This window comes from Salvelinus namaycush, chromosome 22, assembly GCF_016432855.1.
Source record: "Salvelinus namaycush isolate Seneca chromosome 22, SaNama_1.0, whole genome shotgun sequence".
Lineage (NCBI taxonomy): Eukaryota > Metazoa > Chordata > Actinopteri > Salmoniformes > Salmonidae > Salvelinus > Salvelinus namaycush.
This window is the reverse complement of record NC_052328.1, coordinates 27,796,225-27,802,679: the sequence shown is the minus strand read 5'-3', so window position 1 is coordinate 27,802,679 and position 6,455 is coordinate 27,796,225.

Sequence of the window (6,455 nt, the reverse complement as noted above, 5' to 3'; positions counted from 1 at the left end):
TATAAAACTGTACCGAAACTTGGTATTTCCAACAAACCTGTTGTGATTTTTTTTTATATACGGTATGACTTTACTCACATTAAAACTGGGTATGGAAACGTTATACACTGTGATATATTTTGAATCGCATTATGCGTTTTCAGAGTCTGCAGGGACTGAACTGTGGGCCATTTGAAATGAACCTCATTTTGGAGACAGACACTTCTAGAAAGTATTTTAATCTTACTGCCTTGTCTCTCTCTTTGCACGGGCTGTAGTCTCTCTCTTTCGCTCTCTCCATTTGTATAACTAAACCTTACCTCTCTTTGACCCTCTTTCTTTAAAGTCCCAGTGGAGTCAAAAACATGATTTTCCTGTGTTTGATATACACTGAACACAACATGCAACAATTTCAAAGATTTTACTGAGTTACAGTTCACATAAGGAAATCAGTCAATTGAAGTAAATTCATTAGGACCTAATCTATGGATTTCACAAGACTGGGAATAAACATATGCATCTGCTGGTCACAGATACAGTACCTTAAAAAATGTAGGGGAGTGGCTCAGAAAACCAGTCAGTATCTGGTGTGACCACCATTTTCCTCATGCAGCGTGACACATCTCCTTCGCATATAGTTGATTGTGGCCTGTGGAAAGTTGTCCCACCCCTCTTTAATGTCTGTGTGAAGTTGCTGGACATTGGTGGGAACAGGAACACGCTGTCGTACACATCGATCCAGAGCATCTCAAACATGCTCAATGGGTGACATGTCTGGTGAGTATGCAGGCCATGGAAGATCTGGGACATTTTCAGCTTCCAGCAATTGTGTACAGATCCTTGCGACATGGGGTTGTGCATTATCATGCTGAAACATGAGGTGATGGCGGCGGATGAATGGCACAACGTTCTCGTCACAGTATCCCTGGGCATTCAAATTGCCATCGATAAAATGCAATTGTGTTTGTTGTCTGTAGCTTATGCCTGCCCATACCATAACCCCACTGCCACCGTGGGGTACTCTGTTCACAACGTTGGCATCAGCAAACCACTCGCCCACACAATGCCATACACGCTGCTTGCCATCTGCCCGGTACAGTTGACACCGGGATTAATTTGTGAAGAGCACATTTCTCCAGCGTGCCAGTGGCCATCGAAGGTGATCATTTCCCCACTGAGTGGACTTTTATTGTCCCCAGCAAAAGGCACACCTGTGTAAGGATCATGCTGTTTAATCAGCTTCTTGATATCCCACACCTGTCAGGTGGATGGATTATCTTGGCCAAGGAGAAATGTTCACTAACAGGGATGTAAACAAATGTGTGCACAAAATTTGAGAGAATTAAGCTATTTGTGCGTTTGGAAAATTTCTGGGATGTTTTATTTCAGCTCATGAAAACATGGGACCAACTCTTTACATGTTGTGTTTAGATATTTTTTCAGTGTATATTTCCACACTGTGAGGTTGGAGTAATACTGTGCAATTAGTCACACTTAAATTAGTTAATAGACCAATAAGAATGAGTTCCAAACCTCTCTGCCAGTAACAGCTATTTTTCCATTTTCCCCTTCCAAACTCAACTCAGACCAATCCCAGACAGCCCTAGCTAAATTCTTGCTTGAGAAATTGCTCTTTGCTAAGAGGCATTTTTTGTTTCTTTTTGACCATTTTAATTGAAAACAATCACAGTGAGGTACTTCCTTCTTACCCCAAAATGATTTGATATTAAGATAAAAACATCTGCATTGGACCTTTAACTCCATCTGCATCACTCCTTTTCACTCCTTTTCTTGCATTCTCTCTTAGTGCTGTCTTTTGACTTTCAACCTCCCCGTTCTGCCTATTTTCCTCTTTCTCTGCCTGGCTCTCCCTTATAGACTGATTGGAATAGGACATCTGAAAGGGCAGAGTGGGATGTTTTTGTTGCACTATAGGGATGGAGAAGTTGTACTGCCACAGCAGACAGAGATAGGTGTTTGAAACAGAAGGGTGAGCTTTAACACTATGCTCAGTGGTGTAAAGTACTCCAGCAAAAATACTTAAAAGTACTTCTGAAGTAGTTTTTTGGGGTATCTGTACTTTACTATTTATATTTTTGACAACTTTTACTTTTACTTCACTACATTCCTAAAGAAAATAATGTACTTTTTACTCCATACATTTCCCTGACACCAAAAAGTACTCGTTACATTTGGAATGCTCAGGCAGGACAGAATTATGGTTGAAAACCCGCAAATTTCAATGTCATCCCTACTGCCTCTGATCTGGCGGACTCACTAAATACACAAATACTGCATTTGTAAGTTATGTCTGAGTGTTGGAGTGTGCTCCTGGCCATCCGTAAATAAAATTATAAATAAAGATAGTTTTGGTTTGCTTAATATAAGGAGTTTGATGTTTAACATTTACTTTTTACTTTTACTCAAGTATGACAATTGATTACTTTTCCCACCACTGACTCTATGCTCCACAAGCACCTTGTCCATTGGGCATAGGTCTTGGCCATTATTCCTGCATGCCATATATTGAATGGGAATGTAACCATATTCATATTACTATCACAGAGAGATGGATTCCCGCCCACTACTGCTAGAGAAAGCCAGCTAAGCCCCACCCAGTTACATCCTGAGCCTATTAGATCACAGAGCTAGTGTAAACATCGCTCTGTTGCTAAAGCCTGAAATAGAGACTCATCGGACATTCTCCGAGCACGCCATGGTTTTTCGTCTAAATATTTTATCTTGCCCATGCATTTGGTGCCCCCACCACACCCAGCTAACTTTCTGCATTTCTACACATTTTGTCATGAGACTAAGATAAAATGTTGCAGTTTCAAGCTAGCTAATTTCTTGCAATTCTACACATTTTACCATGAGGCTGAGAGAACATTTAGCAGTTTTAAACCAAATCTCCTGCTATTCTACACATTTTACCATGAGGCTGAGAGAACATTTAGCAGTTTTAAACCAAATCTCCTGCTATTCTACACATTTTACCATGAGGCTGAGAGAACATTTAGCAGTTTTAAACCAAATCTCCTGCTATTCTACACATTTTACCATGAGGCTGAGAGATCATTTAGCGGTTTTAAACCAAATCTCCTGCTATTCTACACATTTTACCATGAGGCTGAGAGAACATTTAGCAGTTTTAAACCAAATCTCCTGCTATTCTACACATTTTACCATGAGGCTGAGAGAACATTTAGCAGTTTTAAACCAAATCTCCTGCTATTCTACACATTTTACCATGAGGCTGAGAGAACATTTAGCAGTTTTAAACCAAATCTCCTGCTATTCTACACATTTTACCATGAGGCTGAGAGAACATTTAGCAGTTTTAAACCAAATCTCCTGCTATTCTACACATTTTACCATGAGGCTGAGAGAACATTTAGCGGTTTTAAACCAAATCTCCTGCTATTCTACACATTTTACCATGAGGCTGAGAGAACATTTAGCAGTTTTAAACCAAATCTCCTGCTATTCTACACATTTTACCATGAGGCTGAGAGAACATTTAGCAGTTTTAAACCAAATCTCCTGCTATTCTACACATTTTACCATGAGGCTGAGAGAACATTTAGCAGTTTTAAACCAAATCTCCTGCTATTCTACACATTTTACCATGAGGCTGAGAGAACATTTAGCGGTTTTAAACCAAATCTCCTGCTATTCTACACATTTTACCATGAGGCTGAGAGAACATTTAGCAGTTTTAAACCAAATCTCCTGCCCACCTCCCCAAAAAATCTGTCCCTCTTGCACCCTTGGCACTAATGGAACTTGACTTGCAAACCCTTCACGTCAGGGCCTCCCGATTGGGGCAGTGGTCTAAGGCACTGCATCACAGTGCTAGCTGTGCTACTAGAGATTCTGGGTTTGAGTCCAGGCTATGACGCAGCTGGCCGCGACCGGGAGACCCATGGGGCGGCGCACAATTAGCCCAGCGTCGTCCGGGTTAGGGGAGGGTTTGGCCGGCAGGGATGTCTTTGTCCCATTGCGCACTAGCGCCTCCTGTGGCGGGCCGGGCACAGTGCACCCTGACACAGGTGTACGGTGTTTCCTCTGACACATTGGTGCGGCAGGCTTCCGGGTTAAGCGAGCATTGTGTCAAGAAGCAGTGCGGCTTGGCAGGGTCGTGTTTTGGAGGATGCACGGCTCTCGACCTTCGCCTCTCCCGAGTCCGTATGGGAGTTGCAGCGATGAGACAAGACTGTAACTACCAATTGGATACCACGAAATTGGGGAGAAAAATTTGTAAAAATTACAGATAATAAAATTTTAAAAACTGAATTTCAGTCGGGAATCCTTGAAGCGACCCATCCTCTCATTCATAGATGTACTTAAAGGTTCTCACATAGAGGGGTACAGTCCCAGTTAGGGAAGGTAACCTGTACTGGAGGTCATCCATTTTGAGCTGCAGTTAAATTATTCAACCTGAAACCTCCTCCCTACATCCAAACTTTTCAAAATGACTCCTATTTTAGATAGGTATTATACAGGACATGGCACTTCAGTTGTTATATGATTTAATACAGTTGACTTATGATCAACATAACCTCTGCCGCTATTCCAGGTATTGTGTGTTCTAGTCTCTAACCAATGTTGTTTGTGTGTGTTGCAGGACAGTGGGGAGGACTCCCATAGGATTGCACAGTCCCCAGTCGTCCATGTCAGGGGGCTGTGTGAGGCTGTGGTGGAGGCTGACCTGGTGGAGGCCCTTGAGAAGTTTGGACCCATATGGTAAGAATCCACCCAAATGTGTTGGGTGGTATATGCACCACACCCCTTAAAACCACTTGTTAGACCTCATAACGAAAAGGCATTTATCCCATCCTTTTGTTAAACATAGGAAAATATGCACAGAAAATCATTTTACCAAATATTTAAGAGGTCATCATTTCATGGAGTCTGTGAGGGAAGAAACCACATGGAAAGAGTGGTACGCAACTTAGGTCCAAAAAACGGATTTTCACCAAGTCAAATGAATTCATTGTGTTAGAATTTTCATGATGCTTGTATCTAAACCAATGTAGATCATTTTAAGATTGTTTCTATACGTCAGTTGAGGTCTATATAAGCTCCTAAACCTAGCATGAAAGTGTAGCCTTGTAGCTGTGTGGGCTAATATAGTCAAAATGTTTGCCTTGGCGTAAGTTGTGCCAATGGTTGAGCAAATTGAAATGTAGTGCTGAGTGATTAACGAAATTAATGTTATTTTTAGTTTTTTAAACAACTAATTGAGCAAAATCTGTTCAATTATTTGAATTCCAAAAAGCAGTAATGGGCAGTCACTACCATCATGGGACTTTTATTAATAATTTTATTCTGTGTTACAGCATTCAACCCACATAATGCATAGTGCATTTAACCATGATATTTTTTTTATAACCAAACCCAAACCGAACCAACCTCAAAAAGCGCTAATCGCTCATCACTACTTCCCAGGTGTAATGCAAGGAAATCGCTGGGATATGAGGTAACAACAAGGTCTGGCCTATGTTAAAAGTCTTTTAAAAAGTGTTTGTTAGATGCTTAAAATGATTAAAAGACCAAAATGCTATTGTGATTGAATTGTGTTTGGGAAATAAAGATAGGCATGGTTTTAAAAAAGTGGTAATATGTCATACAGTACAAAAATGTGTAGGCGGCTTAACTTACCCTTTACCCGGGGTAAGTTGTGCCAAGAGATCACTTTTTTTGGACAAGATATGTTCTCAAAACTGTAACGGTTACATGAATTCTGATTATTTCCTTGTATAAACAACACCCTGAAATTTGTACATTTCTTTGTTAGAAAGAATAATATGTTTCCCTTGACGGAGTGATGCTGAATGGAAAAAATTGCTCAGATTACCCCACTCTCCCCTACCTCACAGAGACCTTGAGTAACAGAGAGATCTCAGCGTGACTCAGGCTCCTTATGTGGTGCAATATTCATTAACATCCCATCAACCCTAAGAGAGCTGTGGAAACAGCATACGACAGCATGGGTAACCCACAACATAGGGACAATCTACCGTACCATGGTAACTGTAGAAACTATGGTAACTGTCCAATTAGACCAGCACTGCCCACAGTATTGTCACAGCAGCAGTTTCTCCCCTCCTCTGTTTTGTGTGCTTTTGTGTTGAGCCACTTTAGGCTCAGTGCATCTATGATACTTTTTTGAAGGTAATATAAACAAGAAATAGATACAGCAGTTTCCTTTCTGCTAGAATTGTTTGACAGTTGCCCAAAACCTCACAATTTGACTAGGAAATGTTTTACAATCCAAACTTGCAGTTTAAATTCTGTCAGTTCAGGACATGGGTTCTCATTGGGGAAATCTCAAAGAGACCCTCTTCCCAATAGTGCTCTCTTTATGGCAGTACGGTAGACAGCAGGGAATAGGGTGTAATTTGAGCCTCAGTCCATTTAGAGTAATGGACACATTTTCCACTCAGTCAATTGAATTCTAATGGACTTCCTTG